The sequence below is a fragment of the Taudactylus pleione genome, unplaced genomic scaffold (genome assembly GCF_031769625.1).
Source record: "Taudactylus pleione unplaced genomic scaffold, aTauple2 ptg000593l, whole genome shotgun sequence".
Classification (NCBI taxonomy): domain Eukaryota; kingdom Metazoa; phylum Chordata; class Amphibia; order Anura; family Myobatrachidae; genus Taudactylus; species Taudactylus pleione.
In genome coordinates this window covers 150,063-175,950 of record NW_028284995.1, presented here as the reverse complement: position 1 = coordinate 175,950, position 25,888 = coordinate 150,063, and the positions used below count along the sequence as shown (strand labels likewise).

The following is a 25,888-nucleotide window of genomic DNA, read 5'->3' as shown; positions in this document are numbered from 1 at the left end:
GGAAGCATTGTTAGATTACTTCAAATTTTCATAATAGTTAGAGTAGCGTAACTTAAAACATGAAAACAATATTTAAGCTGTATTTATGCACCGTGTTGTTAAATAAACATTCTCATCATTTAGAAGTTACTACTGAATACTCAACTATGTTAAGAAATGATGTTGTTTAAATTTGAAATAATTAAATTCTGATCACTACTCAAGGAAAAAAGAAAAATGCACTCAAACATGCCAAAACCAGGGACTTTTAGATCTTCAGTCTAACGCTCTCCCAAACACTCTCCCAACTGAGCTATTTCGGCAAGGTATGTGTATGGCAAAAGTCACTAAGACCTCAACTGAGCTATGTTTGCATGGTTACACAAGGTTAAGTATCAACATTTTTCTGTCATCATGATTGCATGAAATGAAGAGAAAAGATTTGTTTTATACTGTAAATATATCCATTACAAACCCTTAATCATACATTTAAGTAAAAGTTTTAACAAATTGTGGTCAGAAAGCAGTTAGTTTATTTCAAATTTTCATAATAGAGTAGCATGATGGACATCATGAAAACAATATTTAAGCTGTATTTATGCACCGTGTTGTTAAATAAACATTCTCATCATTTAGAAGTTACCACTGAATACTCAACTATGTTAAGAAATGATGTTGTTTACATTTGAAATACTTAAAAACTGATAACTGCTCAAGGAAAGAAGAAAAAAGGTACTCAAACATGCTGAAACCCGGGACCTTTAGATCTTCAGTCTAACGCTCTCCCAACGGAGCTATTTTGGCAAAGTCTGTGTATGGCAAAAGTCACTAAGACCTCAACTGAGCTATGTTTGCATGGTTACACAAGGTTTAGTATCAATATTTTTCTGTCAGCATGATTGCATGAAATGAAAAGAAAATATGTGTTTTATACTGTAAATATATCCATTACAAACCCTTAATCATACATTTAAGTAAAAGTTTTAACAAATTGTGGTCAGGAAGCATTGTTAGAATACTTCAAATTTTCATAATAGTTAGAGTAGCGTGACTTACAACATGAAAACAATATTTAAGCTGTATTTATGCACCGTGGTGTTAAATAAACATTCTCATCATTTAGAAGTTACTACTGAATACTCAACTATGTTAAGAAATGATGTTGTTTAAATTTGAAATAATTAAATTCTGATCACTACTCAACGAAAAAAGAAAAATGCACTCAAACATGCCGAAACCAGGGACCTTTAGATCTTCAGTCTAACGCTCTCCCAACTGAGCTATTTCGGCAAGGTCTGTGTATGGCAAAAGTCACTAAGACATCAACTGAGCTATGTTTGCATGGTTTCACAAGGTTAAGTATCAATATTTTTCTGTCAGCATGATTGCATGAAATGAAAAGAAAATATGTGTTTTATACTGTAAATATATCCATTACAAACCCTTAATCATACATTTAAGTAAAAGTTTTAACAAATTGTGGTCAGGAAGCATTGTTAGATTACTTCAAATTTTCATAATAGTTAGAGTAGCGTAACTTAAAACATGAAAACAATATTTAAGCTGTATTTATGCACCGTGTTGTTAAATAAACATTCTCATCATTTAGAAGTTACTACTGAATACTCAACTATGTTAAGAAATGATGTTGTTTAAATTTGAAATAATTAAATTCTGATCACTACTCAAGGAAAAAAGAAAAATGCACTCAAACATGCCAAAACCAGGGACTTTTAGATCTTCAGTCTAACGCTCTCCCAACTGAGCTATTTCGGCAAGGTCTGTGTATGGCAAAAGTCACTAAGACATCAACTGAGCTATGCTTGCATGGTTACACAAGGTTAAGTATCAATATTTTTCTGTCAGCATGATAGCATGAAATGAAAAGAAAATATGTGTTTTATACTGTAAATATATCCATTACAAACCCTTAATCATACATTTAAGTAAAAGTTTTAACAAATTGTGGTCAGGAAGCATTGTTAGATTACTTCAAATTTTCATAATAGTTAGAGTAGCGTGACTTATAACATGAAAACAATATTTAAGCTGTATTTATGCACCGTGTTGTTAAATAAACATTCTCATCATTTAGAAGTTACTACTGAATACTCAACTATGTTAAGAAATGATGTTGATTAAATTTGAAATAATTAAATTCTGATCACTACTCATGGAAAAAAGAAATATGCACTCAAACATGCCGAAACCAGGGACCTTTAGATCTTCAGTCTAACGCTCTCCCAACTGAGCTATTTCAGCATGGTCTGTGTATGGCAAAAGTCACTAAGACATCAACTGAGCTATGTTTGCATGGTTACACAAGGTTAAGTATCAATATTTTTCTGTCATCATGATTACATGAAATGAAGAGAAAAGATGTATTTTATACTGTAAATATATAAATTACAAGCCCTTAATCATACATTTAAGTAAAAGTTTTAACAAATTGTGGTCAGGAAGCAGTTAGTTTACATCAAATTTTCATAATAGAGTAGCATGATGGACAACATGAAAACAATATTTAAGCTGTATTTATGCACCGTGTTGTTAAATAAACATTCTCATCATTTAGAAGTTACTACTGAATACTCAGCTATATTAAGAAATGATGTTGTTTAAATTTGAAATAATTAAATTCTGATCACTACTCAAGCAAAAAAGAAAAATGCACTCAAACATGCCGAAACCCGGGATCGAACCAGGGACCTTTAGATCTTCAGTCTAACGCTCTCCCAACTGAGCTATTTCGGCAAGGTATGTGTATGGCAAAAGTCACTAAGACCTCAACTGAGCTATGTTTGCATGGTTACACAAGGTTAAGTATCAATATTTTTCTGTCATCATGATTGCATGAAATGAAGAGAAAAGATGTGTTTTATACTGTAAATATATCCATTACAAACCCTTAATCATACATTTAAGTAAAAGTTTTAACAAATTGTGGTCAGAAAGCAGTTAGTTTATTTCAAATTTTCATAATAGAGTAGCATGATGGACATCATGAAAACAATATTTAAGCTGTATTTATGCACCATGTTGTTAAATAAACATTCTCATCATTTAGAAGTTACCACTGAATACTCAACTATGTTAAGAAATGATGTTGTTTACATTTGAAATACTTAAAAACTGATAACTGCTCAAGGAAAGAAGAAAAAAGGTACTCAAACATGCTGAAACCCGGGACCTTTAGATCTTCAGTCTAACGCTCTCCCAACGGAGCTATTTTGGCAAAGTCTGTGTATGGCAAAAGTCACTAAGACATCAACTGAGCTATGTTTGCATGGTTTCACAAGGTTAAGTATCAATATTTTTCTGTCAGCATGATTGCATGAAATGAAAAGAAAATATGTGTTTTATACTGTAAATATATCCATTACAAACCCTTAATCATACATTTAAGTAAAAGTTTTAACAAATTGTGGTCAGGAAGCATTGTTAGATTACTTCAAATTTTCATAATAGTTAGAGTAGCGTAACTTAAAACATGAAAACAATATTTAAGCTGTATTTATGCACCGTGTTGTTAAATAAACATTCTCATCATTTAGAAGTTACTACTGAATACTCAACTATGTTAAGAAATGATGTTGTTTAAATTTGAAATAATTAAATTCTGATCACTACTCAAGGAAAAAAGAAAAATGCACTCAAACATGCCAAAACCAGGGACTTTTAGATCTTCAGTCTAACGCTCTCCCAACTGAGCTATTTCGGCAAGGTCTGTGTATGGCAAAAGTCACTAAGACATCAACTGAGCTATGTTTGCATGGTTACACAAGGTTAAGTATCAATATTTTTCTGTCAGCATGATAGCATGAAATGAAAAGAAAATATGTGTTTTATACTGTAAATATATCCATTACAAACCCTTAATCATACATTTAAGTAAAAGTTTTAACAAATTGTGGTCAGGAAGCATTGTTAGATTACTTCAAATTTTCATAATAGTTAGAGTAGCGTGACTTATAACATGAAAACAATATTTAAGCTGTATTTATGCACCGTGTTGTTAAATAAACATTCTCATCATTTAGAAGTTACTACTGAATACTCAACTATGTTAAGAAATGATGTTGATTAAATTTGAAATAATTAAATTCTGATCACTACTCATGGAAAAAAGAAATATGCACTCAAACATGCCGAAACCAGGGACCTTTAGATCTTCAGTCTAACGCTCTCCCAACTGAGCTATTTCAGCATGGTCTGTGTATGGCAAAAGTCACTAAGACATCAACTGAGCTATGTTTGCATGGTTACACAAGGTTAAGTATCAATATTTTTCTGTCATCATGATTACATGAAATGAAGAGAAAAGATGTATTTTATACTGTAAATATATAAATTACAAGCCCTTAATCATACATTTAAGTAAAAGTTTTAACAAATTGTGGTCAGGAAGCAGTTAGTTTACATCAAATTTTCATAATAGAGTAGCATGATGGACAACATGAAAACAATATTTAAGCTGTATTTATGCACCGTGTTGTTAAATAAACATTCTCATCATTTAGAAGTTACTACTGAATACTCAGCTATATTAAGAAATGATGTTGTTTAAATTTGAAATAATTAAATTCTGATCACTACTCAAGCAAAAAAGAAAAATGCACTCAAACATGCCGAAACCCGGGATCGAACCAGGGACCTTTAGATCTTCAGTCTAACGCTCTCCCAACTGAGCTATTTCGGCAAGGTATGTGTATGGCAAAAGTCACTAAGACCTCAACTGAGCTATGTTTGCATGGTTACACAAGGTTAAGTATCAATATTTTTCTGTCATCATGATTGCATGAAATGAAGAGAAAAGATGTGTTTTATACTGTAAATATATCCATTACAAACCCTTAATCATACATTTAAGTAAAAGTTTTAACAAATTGTGGTCAGAAAGCAGTTAGTTTATTTCAAATTTTCATAATAGAGTAGCATGATGGACATCATGAAAACAATATTTAAGCTGTATTTATGCACCATGTTGTTAAATAAACATTCTCATCATTTAGAAGTTACCACTGAATACTCAACTATGTTAAGAAATGATGTTGTTTACATTTGAAATACTTAAAAACTGATAACTGCTCAAGGAAAGAAGAAAAAAGGTACTCAAACATGCTGAAACCCGGGACCTTTAGATCTTCAGTCTAACGCTCTCCCAACGGAGCTATTTTGGCAAAGTCTGTGTATGGCAAAAGTCACTAAGACCTCAACTGAGCTATGTTTGCATGGTTACACAAGGTTTAGTATCAATATTTTTCTGTCATCATGATTGCATGAAATGAAAAGAAAATATGTGTTTTATACTGTAAATATATCCATTACAAACCCTTAATCATACATTTAAGTAAAAGTTTTAACAAATTGTGGTCAGGAAGCATTGTTAGATTACTTCAAATTTTCATAATAGTTAGAGTAGCGTGACTTACAACATGAAAACAATATTTAAGCTGTATTTATGCACCGTGGTGTTAAATAAACATTCTCATCATTTAGAAGTTACTACTGAATACTCAACTATGTTAAGAAATGATGTTGTTTAAATTTGAAATAATTAAATTCTGATCACTACTCAAGGAAAAAAGAAAAATGCACTCAAACATGCCGAAACCAGGGACCTTTAGATCTTCAGTCTAATGCTCTCCCAAATGAGCTATTTTGGCAAGGTCTGTGTATGGCAAAAGTCACTAAGACATCAACTGAGCTATGTTTGCATGGTTTCACAAGGTTAAGTATCAATATTTTTCTGTCAGCATGATTGCATGAAATGAAAAGAAAATATGTGTTTTATACTGTAAATATATCCATTACAAACCCTTAATCATACATTTAAGTAAAAGTTTTAACAAATTGTGGTCAGGAAGCATTGTTAGATTACATCAAATTTTCATAATAGTTAGAGTAGCGTGACTTAAAACATGAAAACAATATTTAAGCTGTATTTATGCACCGTGTTGTTAAATAAACATTCTCATCATTTAGAAGTTACTACTGAATACTCAACTATGTTAAGAAATGATGTTGATTAAATTTTAAATAATTAAATTCTGATCACTACTCATGGAAAAAAGAAATATGCACTCAAACATGCCGAAACCAGGGACCTTTAGATCTTCAGTCTATCGCTCTCCCAACTGAGCTATTTCGGCATGGTCTGTGTATGCCAAAGTCACTAAGACATCAACTGAGCTATGTTTGCATGGTTACACAAGGTTAAGTATCAATATTTTTCTGTCATCATGATTGCATGAAATGAAGAGAAAAGATGTATTTTATACTGTAAATATATAAATTACAAGCCCTTAATCATACATTTAAGTAAAAGTTTTAACAAATTGTGGTCAGGAAGCAGTTAGTTTACTTCAAATTTTCATAATAGAGTAGCATGATGGACAACATGAAAACAATATTTAAGCTGTATTTATGCACCATGTTGTTAAATAAACATTCTCATCATTTAGAAGTTACTACTGAATACTCAGATATATTAAGAAATAATGTTGTTTAAATTTGAAATAATTAAATTCTGATCACTACTCAAGCAAAAAAGAAAAATGCACTCAAACATGCCAAAACCTGGGATCGAACCAGGGACCTTTAGATCTTCAGTCTAACACTCTCCCAACTGAGCTATTTCGGCAAGGTATGTGTATGGCAAAAGTCACTAAGACCTCAACTGAGCTATGTTTGCATGGTTACACAAGGTTAAGTATCAATATTTTTCTGTCATCATGATTGCATGAAATGAAGAGAAAAGATGTGTTTTATACTGTAAATATATCCATTACAAACCCTTAATCATACATTTAAGTAAAAGTTTTAACAAATTGTGGTCAGAAAGCAGTTAGTTTATTTCAAATTTTCATAATAGAGTAGCATGATGGACATCATGAAAACAATATTTAAGCTGTATTTATGCACCGTGTTGTTAAATAAACATTCTCATCATTTAGAAGTTACCACTGAATACTCAACTATGTTAAGAAATGATGTTGTTTACATTTGAAATACTTAAAAACTGATAACTGCTCAAGGAAAGAAGAAAAAAGGTACTCAAACATGCTGAAACCCGGGACCTTTAGATCTTCAGTCTAACGCTCTCCCAACGGAGCTATTTTGGCAAAGTCTGTGTATGGCAAAAGTCACTAAGACCTCAACTGAGCTATGTTTGCATGGTTACACAAGGTTTAGTATCAATATTTTTCTGTCATCATGATTGCATGAAATGAAAAGAAAATATGTGTTTTATACTGTAAATATATCCATTACAAACCCTTAATCATACATTTAAGTAAAAGTTTTAACAAATTGTGGTCAGGAAGCATTGTTAGATTACTTCAAATTTTCATAATAGTTAGAGTAGCGTGACTTACAACATGAAAACAATATTTAAGCTGTATTTATGCACCGTGGTGTTAAATAAACATTCTCATCATTTAGAAGTTACTACTGAATACTCAACTATGTTAAGAAATGATGTTGTTTAAATTTGAAATAATTAAATTCTGAGCACTACTCAAGGAAAAAAGAAAAATGCACTCAAACATGCCGAAACCAGGGACCTTTAGATCTTCAGTCTAACGCTCTCCCAACTGAGCTATTTCGGCAAGGTCTGTGTATGGCAAAAGTCACTAAGACATCAACTGAGCTATGTTTGCATGGTTTCACAAGGTTAAGTATCAATATTTTTCTGTCAGCATGATTGCATGAAATGAAAAGAAAATATGTGTTTTATACTGTAAATATATCCATTACAAACCCTTAATCATACATTTAAGTAAAAGTTTTAACAAATTGTGGTCAGGAAGCATTGTTAGATTACTTCAAATTTTCATAATAGTTAGAGTAGCGTGACTTAAAACATGAAAACAATATTTAAGCTGTATTTATGCACCGTGTTGTTAAATAAACATTCTCATCATTTAGAAGTTACTACTGAATACTCAACTATGTTAAGAAATGATGTTGATTAAATTTGAAATAATTAAATTCTGATCACTACTCATGGAAAAAAGAAATATGCACTCAAACATGCCGAAACCAGGGACCTTTAGATCTTCAGTCTAACGCTCTCCCAACTGAGCTATTTTGGCATGGTCTGTGTATGGCAAAAGTCACTAAGACATCAACTGAGCTATGTTTGCATGGTTACACAAGGTTAAGTATCAATATTTTTCTGTCATCATGATTGCATGAAATGAAGAGAAAAGATGTATTTTATACTGTAAATATATAAATTACAAGCCCTTAATCATACATTTAAGTAAAAGTTTTAACAAATTGTGGTCAGGAAGCAGTTAGTTTACTTCAAATTTTCATAATAGAGTAGCATGATGGACAACATTAAAACAATATTTAAGCTGTATTTATGCACCGTGTTGTTAAATAAACATTCTCATCATTTAGAAGTTACTACTGAATACTCAGCTATATTAAGAAATGATGTTGTTTAAATTTGAAATAATTAAATTCTGATCACTACTCAAGCAAAAAAGAAAAATGCACTCAAACATGCCGAAACCCGGGATCAAACCAGGGACCTTTAGATCTTCAGTCTAACACTCTCCCAACTGAGCTATTTCGGCAAGGTATGTGTATGGCAAAAGTCACTAAGACCTCAACTGAGCTATGTTTGCATGGTTACACAAGGTTAAGTATCAATATTTTTCTGTCATCATGATTGCATGAAATGAAGAGAAAAGATGTGTTTTATACTGTAAATATATCCATTACAAACCCTTAATCATACATTTAAGTAAAAGTTTTAACAAATTGTGGTCAGAAAGCAGTTAGTTTATTTCAAATTTTCACAATAGAGTAGCATGATGAACATCATGAAAACAATATTTAAGCTGTATTTATGCACCATGTTGTTAAATAAACATTCTCATAATTTAGAAGTTACCACTGAATACTCAACTATGTTAAGAAATGATGTTGTTTTCATTTGAAATACTTAAAAACTGATAACTGCTCAAGGAAAGAAGAAAAAAGGTACTCAAACATGCTGAAACCCGGGACCTTTAGATCTTCAGTCTAACGCTCTCCCAACGGAGCTATTTTGGCAAAGTCTGTGTATGGCAAAAGTCACTAAGACCTCAACTGAGCTATGTTTGCATGGTTACACAAGGTTTAGTATCAATATTTTTCTGTCATCATGATTGCATGAAATGAAAAGAAAATATGTGTTTTATACTGTAAATATATCCATTACAAACCCTTAATCATACATTTAAGTAAAAGTTTTAACAAATTGTGGTCAGGAAGCATTGTTAGATTGCTTCAAATTTTCATAATAGTTAGAGTAGCGTGACTTACAACATGAAAACAATATTTAAGCTGTATTTATGCACCGTGGTGTTAAATAAACATTCTCATCATTTAGAAGTTACTACTGAATACTCAACTATGTTAAGAAATGATGTTGTTTAAATTTGAAATAATTAAATTCTGAGCACTACTCAAGGAAAAAAGAAAAATGCACTCAAACATGCCGAAACCAGGGACCTTTAGATCTTCAGTCTAACGCTCTCCCAACTGAGCTATTTCGGCAAGGTCTGTGTATGGCAAAAGTCACTAAGACATCAACTGAGCTATGTTTGCATGGTTTCACAAGGTTAAGTATCAATATTTTTCTGTCAGCATGATTGCATGAAATGAAAAGAAAATATGTGTTTTATACTGTAAATATATCCATTACAAACCCTTAATCATACATTTAAGTAAAAGTTTTAACAAATTGTGGTCAGGAAGCATTGTTAGATTACTTCAAATTTTCATAATAGTTAGAGTAGCGTGACTTAAAACATGAAAACAATATTTAAGCTGTATTTATGCACCGTGTTGTTAAATAAACATTCTCATCATTTAGAAGTTACTACTGAATACTTAACTATGTTAAGAAATGATGTTGTTTAAATTTGAAATAATTAAATTCTGAGCACTACTCAAGGAAAAAAGAAAAATGCACTCAAACATGCCGAAACCAGGGACCTTTAGATCTTCAGTCTAACGCTCTCCCAACTGAGCTATTTCGGCAAGGTCTGTGTATGGCAAAAGTCACTAAGACATCAACTGAGCTATGTTTGCATGGTTTCACAAGGTTAAGTATCAATATTTTTCTGTCAGCATGATTGCATGAAATGAAAAGAAAATATGTGTTTTATACTGTAAATATATCCATTACAAACCCTTAATCATACATTTAAGTAAAAGTTTTAACAAATTGTGGTCAGGAAGCATTGTTAGATTACTTCAAATTTTCATAATAGTTAGAGTAGCGTGACTTAAAACATGAAAACAATATTTAAGCTGTATTTATGCACCGTGTTGTTAAATAAACATTCTCATCATTTAGAAGTTACTACTGAATACTCAACTATGTTAAGAAATGATGTTGATTAAATTTGAAATAATTAAATTCTGATCACTACTCATGGAAAAAAGAAATATGCACTCAAACATGCCGAAACCAGGGACCTTTAGATCTTCAGTCTAACGCTCTCCCAACTGAGCTATTTTGGCATGGTCTGTGTATGGCAAAAGTCACTAAGACATCAACTGAGCTATGTTTGCATGGTTACACAAGGTTAAGTATCAATATTTTTCTGTCATCATGATTGCATGAAATGAAGAGAAAAGATGTATTTTATACTGTAAATATATAAATTACAAGCCCTTAATCATACATTTAAGTAAAAGTTTTAACAAATTGTGGTCAGGAAGCAGTTAGTTTACTTCAAATTTTCATAATAGAGTAGCATGATGGACAACATTAAAACAATATTTAAGCTGTATTTATGCACCGTGTTGTTAAATAAACATTCTCATCATTTAGAAGTTACTACTGAATACTCAGCTATATTAAGAAATGATGTTGTTTAAATTTGAAATAATTAAATTCTGATCACTACTCAAGCAAAAAAGAAAAATGCACTCAAACCTGCCGAAACCCGGGATCAAACCAGGGACCTTTAGATCTTCAGTCTAACGCTCTCCCAACTGAGCTATTTCGGCAAGGTATGTGTATGGCAAAAGTCACTAAGACCTCAACTGAGCTATGTTTGCATGGTTACACAGGGTTAAGTATCAATATTTTTCTGTCATCATGATTGCATGAAATGAAGAGAAAAGATGTGTTTTATACTGTAAATATATCCATTACAAATGCTTAATCATACATTTAAGTAAAAGTTTTAACAAATTGTGGTCAGAAAGCAGTTAGTTTATTTCAAATTTTCATAATAGAGTAGCATGATGGACATCATGAAAACAATATTTAAGCTGTATTTATGCACCGTGTTGTTAAATAAACATTCTCATCATTTAGAAGTTACCACTGAATACTCAACTATGTTAAGAAATGATGTTGTTTAAATTTGAAATAATTAAATTCTGATCACTACTCAAGGAAAAAAGAAAAATGCACTCAAACATGCCGAAACCAGGGACCTTTAGATCTTCAGTCTAACGCTCTCCCAACTGAGCTATTTCGGCAAGGTCTGTGTATGGCAAAAGTCACTAAGACATCAACTGAGCTATGTTTGCATGGTTACACAAGGTTAAGTATCAATATTTTTCAGTCAGCATGATTGCATGAAATGAAAAGAAAATATGTGTTTTATACTGTAAATATATCCATTACAAACCCTTAATCATACATTTAAGTAAAAGTTTTAACAAATTGTGGTCAGGAAGCATTGTTAGATTACTTCAAATTTTCATAATAGTTAGAGTAGCTTGACTTAAAACATGAAAACAATATTTAAGCTGTATTCATGCACCGTGTTGTTAAATAAACATTCTCATCATTTAGAAGTTACTACTGAATACTCAACTATGTTAAGAAATGATGTTGTTTAAATTTGAAATAATTAAATTCTGATCACTACTCATAGAAAAAAGAAATATGCACTCAAACATGCTGAAACCAGGGACCTTTAGATCTTCAGTCTAACGCTCTCCCAACTGAGCTATTTCAGCATGGTCTGTGTATGGCAAAAGTCACTAAGACATCAATTGAGCTATGTTTGCATGGTTACACAAGGTTAAGTATCAATATTTTTCTGTCATCATGATTGCATGAAATGAAGAGAAAAGATGTGTTTTATACTGTAAATATATCCATTACAAACCCTTAATCATACATTTAAGTAAAAGTTTTAACAAATTGTGGTCAGAAAGCAGTTAGTTTATTTCAAATTTTCATAATAGAGTAGCATGATGGACATCATGAAAACAATATTTAAGCTGTATTTATGCACCGTGTTGTTAAATAAGCATTCTCATCATTTAGAAGTTACCACTGAATACTCAACTATGTTAAGAAATGATGTTGTTTACATTTGAAATACTTAAAAACTGATAACTGCTCAAGGAAAGAAGAAAAAAGGTACTCAAACATGCTGAAACCCGGGACCTTTAGATCTTCAGTCTAACGCTCTCCCAACTGAGCTATTTTGGCAAAGTCTGTGTATGGCAAAAGTCACTAAGACCTCAACTGAGCTATGTTTGCATGGCTACACAAGGTTTAGTATCAATATTTTTCTGTCATCATGATTGCATGAAATGAAAAGAAAATATGTGTTTTATACTGTAAATATATCCATTACAAACCCTTAATAATACATTTAAGTAAAAGTTTTAACAAATTGTGGTCAGGAAGCATTGTTAGATTACTTCAAATTTTCATAATAGTTAGAGTAGCGTGACTTAAAACATGAAAACAATATATAAGCTGTATTTATGCACCGTGTTGTTAAATAAACATTCTCATCATTTAGAAGTTACTACTGAATACTCAACTATGTTAAGAAATGATGTTGTTTAAATTTGAAATAATTAAATTCTGATCACTACTCAAGGAAAAAAGAAAAATGCACTCAAACATGCCGAAACCAGGGACCTTTAGATCTTCAGTCTAACGCTCTCCCAACTGAGCTATTTCGGCAAGGTCTGTGTATGGCAAAAGTCACTAAGACCTCAACTGAGCTATGTTTGCATGGTTACACAAGGTTAAGTATCAATATTTTTCTGTCATCATGATTGCATGAAATGAAGAGAAAAGATGTGTTTTATACTGTAAATATATCCATTACAAACCCTTAATCATACATTTAAGTAAAAGTTTTAACAAATTGTGGTCAGAAAGCAGTTAGTTTATTTCAAATTTTCATAATAGAGTAGCATGATGGACATCATGAAAACAATATTTAAGCTGTATTTATGCACCGTGTTGTTAAATAAACATTCTCATCATTTAGAAGTTCCCACTGAATACTCAACTATGTTAAGAAATGATGTTGTTTACATTTGAAATACTTAAAAACTGATAACTGCTCAAGGAAAGAAGAAAAAAGGTACTCAAACATGCCGAAACCCGGGACCTTTAGATCTTGAGTCTAACGCTCTCCCAACTGAGCTATTTTGGCAAAGTCTGTGTATGGCAAAAGTCACTAAGACCTCAACTGAGCTATGTTTGCATGGTTACACAAGGTTTAGTATCAATATTTTTCTGTCATCATGATTGCATGAAATGAAAAGAAAATATGTGTTTTATACTGTAAATATATCCATTACAAACCCTTAATCATACATTTAAGTAAAAGTTTTAACAAATTGTGGTCAGGAAGCATTGTTAGATTACTTCAAATTTTCATAATAGTTAGAGTAGCGTGACTTACAACATGAAAACAATATTTAAGCTGTATTTATGCACCGTGTTGTTAAATAAACATTCTCATCATTTAGAAGTTACTACTGAATACTCAACTATGTTAAGAAATGATGTTGTTTAAATTTGAAATAATTAAATTCAGATCACTACTCAAGGAAAAAAGATAAATGCACTCAAACATGCTGAAACCCGGGATCGAACCAGCGACCTTTAGATTTTCAGTCTAACGCTCTCCCAACTGAGCTATTTCGGCAAGGTATGTGTATGGCAAAAGTCACTAAGACCTCAACTGAGCTATGTTTGCATGGTTACACAAGGTTTAGTATCATTATTTTTCTGTCATCATGATTGCATGAAATGAAGAGAAAAGATGTGTTTTATACTGTAAATATATCCATTACAAACCCTTAATCATACATTTAAGTAAAAGTTTTAACAAATTGTGGTCAGAAAGCAGTTAGTTTATTTCAAATTTTCATAATAGAGTAGCATGATGGACATCATGAAAACAATATTTAAGCTGTATTTATGCACCGTGTTGTTAAATAAACATTCTCATCATTTAGAAGTTACCACTGAATACTCAACTATGTTAAGAAATGATGTTGTTTACATTTGAAATACTTAAAAACTGATAACTGCTCAAGGAAAGAAGAAAAAAGGTACTCAAACATGCTGAAACCCGGGACCTTTAGATCTTCAGTCTAACGCTCTCCCAACTGAGCTATTTTGGCAAAGTCTGTGTATGGCAAAAGTCACTAAGACCTCAACTGAGCTATGTTTGCATGGTTACACAAGGTTTAGTATCAATATTTTTCTGTCATCATGATTGCATGAAATGAAAAGAAAATATGTGTTTTATACTGTAAATATATCCATTACAAACCCTTAATCATACATTTAAGTAAAAGTTTTAACAAATTGTGGTCAGGAAGCATTGTTAGATTACTTCAAATTTTCATAATAGTTAGAGTAGCGTGACTTAAAACATGAAAACAATATTTAAGCTGTATTTATGCACCGTGTTGTTAAATAAACATTCTCATCATTTAGAACTTACTACTGAATACTCAACTATGTTAAGAAATGATGTTGTTTAAATTTGAAATAATTAAATTCTGATCACTACTCAAGGAAAAAAGAAAAATGCATGCAAACATGCCGAACCCCGGGATTGAACAAGGGACCCTTAGATCTTCAGTCTAACGCTCTCCCAACTGTGCTATTTCGGCAAGGTCTGTGTATGGCAAAAGTCACTAAGACCTCAACTGAGCTATGTTTGCATGGTTACACAAGGTTAAGTATCAATATTTTTCTGTCATCATGATTGCATGAAATGAAGAGAAAAGATGTGTTTTATACTGTAAATATATCCATTACAAACCCTTAATCATACATTTAAGTAAAAGTTTTAACAAATTGTGGTCAGAAAGCAGTTAGTTTATTTCAAATTTTCATAATAGAGTAGCATGATGGACATCATGAAAACAATATTTAATCTGTATTTATGCACCGTGTTGTGAAATAAACATTCTCATCATTTAGAAGTTCCCACTGAATACTCAACTATGTTAAGAAATGATGTTGTTTACATTTGAAATACTTAAAAACTGATAACTGCTCAAGGAAAGAAGAAAAAAGGTACTCAAACATGCCGAAACCCGGGACCTTTAGATCTTGAGTCTAACGCTCTCCCAACTGAGCTATTTTGGCAAAGTCTGTGTATGGCAAAAGTCACTAAGACCTCAACTGAGCTATGTTTGCATGGTTACACAAGGTTTAGTATCAATATTTTTCTGTCATCATGATTGCATGAAATGAAAAGAAAATATGTGTTTTATACTGTAAATATATCCATTACAAACCCTTAATCATACATTTAAGTAAAAGTTTTAACAAATTGTGGTCAGGAAGTATTGTTAGATTACTTCAAATTTTCATAATAGTTAGAGTAGCGTGACTTACAACATGAAAACAATATTTAAGCTGTATTTATGCACCGTGTTGTTAAATAAACATTCTCATCATTTAGAAGTTACTACTGAATACTCAACTATGTTAAGAAATGATGTTGTTTAAATTTGAAATAATTAAATTCAGATCACTACTCAAGGAAAAAAGATAAATGCACTCAAACATGCTGAAACCCGGGATCGAACCAGCGACCTTTAGATCTTCAGTCTAACGCTCTCCCAACTGAGCTATTTCGGCAAGGTATGTGTATGGCAAAAGTCACTAAGACCTCAACTGAGCTATGTTTGCATGGTTACACAAGGTTTAGTATCATTATTTTTCTGTCATCATGATTGCATGAAATGAAGAGAAAAGATGTGTTTTATACTGTAAATATGTCCATTACAAACCCTTAATCATACATTTAAGTAAAAGTTTTAACAAATTGTAGTCAGAAAGCAGTTAGTTTATTTCAAATTTTCATAATAGAGTAGCATGATGGACATCATGAAAACAATATTTAAGCTGTATTTATGCACCGTGTTGTTAAATAAACATTCTCATCATTTAGAAGTTACCACTGAATACTCAACTATGTTAAGAAATTATGTTGTTTACATTTGAAATACTTAAAAACTGATAACTGCTCAAGGAAAAAAGAAAAAAGGTACTCAAACATGCTGAAACCCGGGACCTTTAGATCTTCAGTCTAACGCTCTCCCAACTGAGCTATTTTGGCAAAGTCTGTGTATGGCAAAAGTCACTAAGACCTCAACTGAGCTATGTTTGCATGGTTACACAAGGTTTAGTATCAATATTTTTCTGTCATCATGATTGCATGAAATGAAAAGAAAATATGTGTTTTATACTGTAAATATATCCATTACAAACCCTTAATCATACATTTAAGTAAAAGTTTTAACAAATTGTGGTCAGGAAGCATTGTTAGATTACTTCAAATTTTCATAATAGTTAGAGTAGCGTGACTTAAAACATGAAAACAATATTTAAGCTGTATTTATGCACCGTGTTGTTAAATAAACATTCTCATCATTTAGAAGTTACTACTGAATACTCAACTATGTTAAGAAATGATGTTGTTTAAATTTGAACTAATTAAATTCTGATCACTACTCAAGGAAAAAAGAAAAATACACTCAAACATGCCGAAACCAGGGACCTTTAGATCTTCAGTCTAACGCTCTCCCAACTGAGCTATTTCGGCAAGGTCTGTGTATGGCAAAAGTCACTAAGACATCAACTGAGCTATGTTTGCATGGTTACACAAGGTTAAGTATCAATATTTTTCAGTCAGCATGATTGCATGAAATGAAAAGAAAATATGTGTTTTATACTGTAAATATATCCATTACAAACCCTTAATCATACATTTAAGTAAAAGTTTTAACAAATTGTGGTCAGGAAGCATTGTTAGATTACTTCAAATTTTCATAATAGTTAGAGTAGCGTGACTTAAAACATGAAAACAATATTTAAGCTGTATTTATGCACCGTGTTGTTAAATAAACATTCTCATCATTTAGAAGTTACTACTGAATACCCAACTATGTTAAGAAATGATGTTGTTTAAATTTAAAATAATTAAATTCTGATCACTACTCATGGAAAAAAGAAATATGCACTCAAACATGCCGAAACCAGGGACCTTTAGATCTTCAGTCTAACGCTCTCCCAACTGAGCTATTTCGGCATGGTCTGTGTATGGCAAAAGTCACTAAGACATCAACTGAGCTATGTTTGCATGGTTACACAAGGTTAAGTATCAATATTTTTCTGTCATCATGATTGCATGAAATGAAGAGAAAAGATGTATTTTATACTGTAAATATATAAATTACAAGCCCTTAATCATACATTTAAGTACAAGTTTTAACAAATTGTGGTCAGGAAACAGTTAGTTTACTTCAAATATTCATAATAGAGTAGCATGACGGACAACATGAAAACAATTTTTAAGCTGTATTTATGCACCGTGTTGTTAAATAAACATTCTCATCATTTAGAAGTTACTACTGAATACTCAACTATGTTAAGAAATGATGTTGTTTAAATTTGAAATAATTAAATTCTGATCACTACTCAAGGAAAAAAGAAAAATGCACTCAAACATGCCGAAACCAGGGACCTTTAGATCTTCAGACTAACGCTCTCCCAACTGAGCTATTTCGGCAAGGTCTGTGTATGGCAAAAGTCACTAAGACATCAACTGAGCTATGTTTGCATGGTTACACAAGGTTAAGTATCAATATTTTTCAGTCAGCATGATTGCATGAAATGAAAAGAAAATATGTGTTTTATACTGTAAATATATCCATTACAAACCCTTAATCATACATTTAAGTAAAAGTTTTAACAAATTGTGGTCAGGAAGCATTGTTAGATTTCTTCAAATTTTCATAATAGTTAGAGTAGCGTGACTTAAAACATGAAAACAATATATAAGCTGTATTTATGCACCGTGTTGTTAAATAAACATTCTCATCATTTAGAAGTTACTACTGAATACTCAACTATGTTAAGAAATGATGTTGTTTAAATTTGAAATAATTAAATTCTGATCACTACTCAAGGAAAAAAGAAAAATGCATGCAAACATGCCGAAACCCGGGATTGAGCAAGGGACCTTTAGATCTTCAGTCTGACGCTCTCCCAACTGTGCTATTTCAGCAAGGTATGTGTATGGCACAAGTCACTAAGACCTCAACTGAGCTATGTTTGCATGGTTACACAAGGTTAAGTATCAATATTTTTCTGTCATCATGATTGCATGAAATGAAGAGAAAAGATGTGTTTTATATTGTAAATATATCCATTACAAACCCTTAATCATACATTTAAGTAAAAGTTTTAACAAATTGTGGTCAGAAAGCAGTTAGTTTACTTCAAATTTTCATAATAGAGTAGCATGATGGACATCATGAAAACAATATTTAAGCTGTATTTATGCACTGTGTTGTTAACTAAACATTCTCATCATTTAGAAGTTACCACTGAATACTCAACTATGTTAAGAAATGATGTTGTTTACATTTGAAATACTTAAAAACTGATAACTGCTCAAGGAAAGAAGAAAAAAGGTACTCAAACATGCTGAAACCCGGGACCTTTAGATCTTCAGTCTAACGCTCTCCCAACTGAGCTATTTTGGCAAAGTCTGTGTATGGCAAAAGTCACTAAGACATCAACTGAGCTATGTTTGCATGGTTACACAAGGTTTAGTATCAATATTTTTCTGTCATCATGATTGCATGAAATGAAAAGAAAATATGTGTTTTATACTGTAAATATATCCATTACAAACCCTTAATCATACATTTAAGTAAAAGTTTTAACAAATTGTGGTCAGGAAGCATTGTTAGATTACTTCAAATTTTCATAATAGTTAGAGTAGCGTGACTTACAACATGAAAACAATATTTAAGCTGTATTTATGCACCGTGTTGTTAAATAAACATTCTCATCATTTAGAAGTTACTACTGAATACTCAACTATGTTAAGAAATGATGTTGTTTAAATTTGAAATAATTAAATTCTGATCACTACTCAAGGAAAAAAGAAAAATGCACTCAAACATGCCGAAACCAGGGACCTTTAGATCTTCAGACTAACGCTCTCCCAACTGAGCTATTTCGGCAAGGTCTGTGTATGGCAAAAGTCACTAAGACATCAACTGAGCTATGTTTGCATGGTTACACAAGGTTAAGTATCAATATTTTTCAGTCAGCATGATTGCATGAAATGAAAAGAAAATATGTGTTTTATACTGTAAATATATCCATTACAAACCCTTAATCATACATTTAAGTAAAAGTTTTAACAAATTGTGGTCAGGAAGCATTGTTAGATTTCTTCAAATTTTCATAATAGTTAGAGTAGCGTGACTTAAAACATGAAAACAATATATAAGCTGTATTTATGCACCGTGTTGTTAAATAAACATTCTCATCATTTAGAAGTTACTACTGAATACTCAACTATGTTAAGAAATGATGTTGTTTAAATTTGAAATAATTAAATTCTGATCACTACTCAAGGAAAAAAGAAAAATGCATGCAAACATGCCGAAACCCGGGATTGAGCAAGGGACCTTTAGATCTTCAGTCTGACGCTCTCCCAACTGTGCTATTTCAGCAAGGTATGTGTATGGCACAAGTCACTAAGACCTCAACTGAGCTATGTTTGCATGGTTACACAAGGTTAAGTATCAATATTTTTCTGTCATCATGATTGCATGAAATGAAGAGAAAAGATGTGTTTTATATTGTAAATATATCCATTACAAACCCTTAATCATACATTTAAGTAAAAGTTTTAACAAATTGTGGTCAGAAAGCAGTTAGTTTACTTCAAATTTTCATAATAGAGTAGCATGATGGACATCATGAAAACAATATTTAAGCTGTATTTATGCACTGTGTTGTTAAATAAACATTCTCATCATTTAGAAGTTACCACTGAATACTCAACTATGTTAAGAAATGATGTTGTTTACATTTGAAATACTTAAAAACTGATAACTGCTCAAGGAAAGAAGAAAAAAGGTACTCAAACATGCTGAAACCCGGGACCTTTAGATCTTCAGTCTAACGCTCTCCCAACTGAGCTATTTTGGCAAAGTCTGTGTATGGCAAAAGTCACTAAGACATCAACTGAGCTATGTTTGCATGGTTACACAAGGTTTAGTATCAATATTTTTCTGTCATCATGATTGCATGAAATGAAAAGAAAATATGTGTTTTATACTGTAAATATATCCATTACAAACCCTTAATCATACATTTAAGTAAAAGTTTTAACAAATTGTGGTCAGGAAGCATTGTTAGATTACTTCAAATTTTCATAATAGTTAGAGTAGCGTGACTTACAACATGAAAACAATATTTAAGCTGTATTTATGCACCGTGTTGTTAAATAAACATTCTCATCATTTAGAAGTTACTACTGAATACTCAACTATGTTAAGAAATGATGTTGTTTAAATTTGAAATAATTAAATTCTGATCACTACTCAAGGAAAAAAGAAAAATGCACTCAAACATGCCGAAACCATGGACCTATAGATCTTCAGTCTAACGCTCTCCCAACTGAGCTATTTCGGCAAGGTCTGTGTATGGCAAAAGTCACTAAGACATCAACTGAGCTATGTTTGCATGGTTACACAAGGTTAAGTATCAATATTTTTCTGTCATCATGATTGCATGAAATGAAGAGAAAAGATGTGTTTTATACTGTAAATATATCCATTACAAACCCTTAATCATACATTTAAGTAAAAGTTTTAACAAACCGTGGTCAGAAAGCAGTTAGTTTATTTCAAATTTTCATAATAGAGTAGCATGATGGACATCATGAAAACAATATTTAAGCTGTATTTATGCACCGTGTTGTTAAATAAACATTCTCATCATTTAGAAGTTCCCACTGAATACTCAACTATGTTAAGAAATGATGTTGTTTACATTTGAAATACTTAAAAACTGATAACTGCTCAAGGAAAGAAGAAAAAAGGTACTCAAACATGCCGAAACCCGGGACCTTTAGATCTTCAGTCTAACGCTCTCACAACTGAGCTATTTTGGCAAAGTCTGTGTATGGCAAAAGTCACTAAGACCTCAACTGAGCTATGTTTGCATGGTTACACAAGGTTTAGTATCAATATTTTTCTGTCATCATGATTGCATGAAATGAAAAGAAAATATGTGTTTTATACTGTAAATATATCCATTACAAACCCTTAATCATACATTTAAGTAAAAGTTTTAACAAATTGTGGTCAGGAAGCATTGTTAGATTACTTCAAATTTTCATAATAGTTAGAGTAGCGTGACTTACAACATGAAAACAATATTTAAGCTGTATTTATGCACCGTGTTGTTAAATAAACATTCTCATCATTTAGAAGTTACTACTGAATACTCAACTATGTTAAGAAATGATGTTGTTTAAATTTTAAATAATTAAATTCAGATCACTACTCAAGGAAAAAAGAAAAATGCACTCAAACATGCTGAAACCCGGGATCGAACCAGCGACCTTTAGATCTTCAGTCTAACGCTCTCCCAACTGAGCTATTTCGGCAAAGTATGTGTATGGCAAAAGTCACTAAGACCTCAACTGAGCTATGTTTGCATGGTTACACAAGGTTTAGTATCATTATTTTTCTGTCATCATGATTGCATGAAATTAAGAGAAAAGATGTGTTTTATACTGTAAATATATCCATTACAAACCCTTAATCATACATTTAAGTAAAAGTTTTAACAAATTGTGGTCAGAAAGCAGTTAGTTTATTTCAAATTTTCATAATAGAGTAGCATGATGGACATCATGAAAACAATATTTAAGCTGTATTTATGCACCGTGTTGTTAAATAAACATTCTCATCATTTAGAAGTTACCACTGAATACTCAACTATGTTAAGAAATGATGTTGTTTACATTTGAAATACTTAAAAACTGATAACTGCTCAAGGAAAGAAGAAAAAAGGTACTCAAACATGCTGAAACCCGGGACCTTTAGATCTTCAGTCTAACGCTCTCCCAACTGAGCTATTTTGGCAAAGTCTGTGTATGGCAAAAGTCACTAAGACCTCAACTGAGCTATGTTTGCATGGTTACACAAGGTTTAGTATCAATATTTTTCTGTCATCATGATTGCATGAAATGAAAAGAAAATATGTGTTTTATACTGTAAATATATCCATTACAAACCCTTAATCATACATTTAAGTAAAAGTTTTAACAAATTGTTGTCAGGAAGCATTGTTAGATTACTTCAAAGTTTCATAATAGTTAGAGTAGCGTGACTTAAAACATGAAAACAATATTTAAGCTGTATTTATGCACCGTGTTGTTAAATAAACATTCTCATCATTTAGAAGTTACTACTGAATACTCAACTATGTTAAGAAATGATGTTGTTTAAATTTGAACTAATTAAATTCTGATCACTACTCAAGGAAAAAAGAAAAATGCACTCAAACATGCCGAAACCATGGACCTTTAGATCTTCAGTCTAACGCTCTCCCAACTGAGCTATTTCGGCAAGGTCTGTGTATGGCAAAAGTCACTAAGACATCAACTGAGCTATGTTTGCATGGTTACACAAGGTTAAGTATCAATATTTTTCTGTCATCATGATTGCATGAAATGAAGAGAAAAGATGTGTTTTATACTGTAAATATATCCATTACAAACCCTTAATCATACATTTAAGTAAAAGTTTTAACAAACCGTGGTCAGAAAGCAGTTAGTTTATTTCAAATTTTCATAATAGAGTAGCATGATGGACATCATGAAAACAATATTTAAGCTGTATTTATGCACCGTGTTGTTAAATAAACATTCTCATCATTTAGAAGTTCCCACTGAATACTCAACTATGTTAAGAAATGATGTTGTTTACATTTGAAATACTTAAAAACTGATAACTGCTCAAGGAAAGAAGAAAAAAGGTACTCAAACATGCCGAAACCCGGGACCTTTAGATCTTCAGTCTAACGCTCTCACAACTGAGCTATTTTGGCAAAGTCTGTGTATGGCAAAAGTCACTAAGACCTCAACTGAGCTATGTTTGCATGGTTACACAAGGTTTAGTATCAATATTTTTCTGTCATCATGATTGCATGAAATGAAAAGAAAATATGTGTTTTATACTGTAAATATATCCATTACAAACCCTTAATCATACATTTAAGTAAAAGTTTTAACAAATTGTGGTCAGGAAGCATTGTTAGATTACTTCAAATTTTCATAATAGTTAGAGTAGCGTGACTTACAACATGAAAACAATATTTAAGCTGTATTTATGCACCGTGTTGTTAAATAAACATTCTCATCATTTAGAAGTTACTACTGAATACTCAACTATGTTAAGAAATGATGTTGTTTAAATTTGAAATAATTAAATTCAGATCACTACTCAAGGAAAAAAGAAAAATGCACTCAAACATGCTGAAACCCGGGATCGAACCAGCGACCTTTAGATCTTCAGTCTAACGCTCTCCCAACTGAGCTATTTCGGCAAGGTATGTGTATGGCAAAAGTCACTAAGACCTCAACTGAGCTATGTTTGCATGGTTACACAAGGTTTAGTATCATTATTTTTCTGTCATCATGATTGCATGAAATTAAGAGAAAAGATGTGTTTTATACTGTAAATATATCCATTACAAACCCTTAATCATACATTTAAGTAAAAGTTTTAACAAATTGTGGTCAGAAAGCAGTTAGTTTATTTCAAATTTTCATAATAGAGTAGCATGATGGACATCATGAAAACAATATTTAAGCTGTATTTATGCACCGTGTTGTTAAATAAACATTCTCATCATTTAGAAGTTACCACTGAATACTCAACTATGTTAAGAAATGATGGTGTTTACATTTGAAATACTTAAAAACTGATAACTGCTCAAGGAAAGAAGAAAAAAGGTACTCAAACATGCTGAAACCCGGGACCTTTAGATCTTCAGTCTAACGCTCTCCCAACTGAGCTATTTTGGCAAAGTCTGTGTATGGCAAAAGTCACTAAGACCTCAACTGAGCTATGTTTGCATGGTTACACAAGGTTTAGTATCAATATTTTTCTGTCATCATGATTGCATGAAATGAAAAGAAAATATGTGTTTTATACTGTAAATATATCCATTACAAACCCTTAATCATACATTTAAGTAAAAGTTTTAACAAATTGTGGTCAGGAAGCATTGTTAGATTACTTCAAATTTTCATAATAGTTAGAGTAGCGTGACTTAAAACATGAAAACAATATTTAAGCTGTATTTATGCACCGTGTTGTTAAATAAACATTCTCATCATTTAGAAGTTACTACTGAATACTCAACTATGTTAAGAAATGATGTTGTTTAAATTTGAACTAATTAAATTCTGATCACTACTCAAGGAAAAAAGAAAAATACACTCAAACATGCCGAAACCAGGGACCTTTAGATCTTCAGTCTAACGCTCTCCCAACTGAGCTATTTCGGCAAGGTCTGTGTATGGCAAAAGTCACTAAGACATCAACTGAGCTATGTTTGCATGGTTACACAAGGTTAAGTATCAATATTTTTCAGTCAGCATGATTGCATGAAATGAAAAGAAAATATGTGTTTTATACTGTAAATATATCCATTACAAACCCTTAATCATACATTTAAGTAAAAGTTTTAACAAATTGTGGTCAGGAAGCATTGTTAGATTACTTCAAAGTTTCATAATAGTTAGAGTAGCGTGACTTAAAACATGAAAACAATATTTAAGCTGTATTTATGCACCGTGTTGTTAAATAAACATTCTCATCATTTAGAAGTTACTACTGAATACCCAACTATGTTAAGAAATGATGTTGTTTAAATTTAAAATAATTAAATTCTGATCACTACTCATGGAAAAAAGAAATATGCACTCAAACATGCCGAAACCAGGGACCTTTAGATCTTCAGTCTAACGCTCTCCCAACTGAGCTATTTCGGCATGGTCTGTGTATGGCAAAAGTCACTAAGACATCAACTGAGCTATGTTTGCATGGTTACACAAGGTTAAGTATCAATATTTTTCTGTCATCATGATTGCATGAAATGAAGAGAAAAGATGTATTTTATACTGTAAATATATAAATTACAAGCCCTTAATCATACATTTAAGTAAAAGTTTTAACAAATTGTGGTCAGGAAGCAGTTAGTTTACTTCAAATTTTCATAATAGAGTAGCATGACGGACAACATGAAAACAATATTTAAGCTGTATTTATGCACCGTGTTGTTAAATAAACATTCTCATCATTTAGAAGTTACTACTGAATACTCAACTATGTTAAGAAATTATGTTGTTTAAATTTGAAATAATTAAATTCTGATCACTACTCAAGGAAAAAAGAAAAATGCACTCAAACATGCCGAAACCCGGGATCGAACCAGGGACCTTTAGATCTTCAGTCTAACGCTCTCCCAACTGAGCTATTTCGGCAAGGTATGTGTATGGCAAAAGTCACTAAGACCTCAACTGAGCTATGTTTGCATGGTTACACAAGGTTAAGTATCAATATTTTTCTGTCATCATGATTGCATGAAATGAAGAGAAAAGATGTGTTTTATACTGTAAATATATGCATTGCAAACCCTTAATCATACATTTAAGTAAAATTTTTAACAAATTGTGGTCAGAAAGCAGTTAGTTTATTTCAAATTTTCATAATAGAGTAGCATGATGGACATCATGAAAACAATATTTAAGCTGTATTTATGCACCGTGTT

At 31.6% G+C, this 25,888-nt stretch overlaps 6 non-coding genes across 6 annotated transcripts; all 6 read right to left on the bottom strand.

The window, feature by feature from the left end:
- Nucleotides 1-2,660: 2,660 nt before the first annotated feature.
- TRNAF-GAA (transfer RNA phenylalanine (anticodon GAA)) lies at nt 2,661-2,733 on the bottom strand. The gene has a single exon. It is a non-coding gene; the product is annotated as a tRNA-Phe (tRNA).
- A 1,872-nt stretch (nt 2,734-4,605) lies between these two features.
- TRNAF-GAA (transfer RNA phenylalanine (anticodon GAA)) lies at nt 4,606-4,678 on the bottom strand. Its single transcript has one exon. It is a non-coding gene; the product is annotated as a tRNA-Phe (tRNA).
- A 1,871-nt stretch (nt 4,679-6,549) lies between these two features.
- Nucleotides 6,550-6,622, bottom strand: TRNAF-GAA (transfer RNA phenylalanine (anticodon GAA)). Its single transcript has one exon. It is a non-coding gene; the product is annotated as a tRNA-Phe (tRNA).
- Nucleotides 6,623-8,494: 1,872 nt separating this feature from the next.
- Nucleotides 8,495-8,567, bottom strand: TRNAF-GAA (transfer RNA phenylalanine (anticodon GAA)). Its single transcript has one exon. It is a non-coding gene; the product is annotated as a tRNA-Phe (tRNA).
- A 2,358-nt stretch (nt 8,568-10,925) lies between these two features.
- TRNAF-GAA (transfer RNA phenylalanine (anticodon GAA)) lies at nt 10,926-10,998 on the bottom strand. The gene has a single exon. It is a non-coding gene; the product is annotated as a tRNA-Phe (tRNA).
- A 14,530-nt stretch (nt 10,999-25,528) lies between these two features.
- On the bottom strand, nt 25,529-25,601 carry TRNAF-GAA (transfer RNA phenylalanine (anticodon GAA)). Its single transcript has one exon. It is a non-coding gene; the product is annotated as a tRNA-Phe (tRNA).
- Between the last annotated feature and the right edge of the window lie 287 nt (nt 25,602-25,888).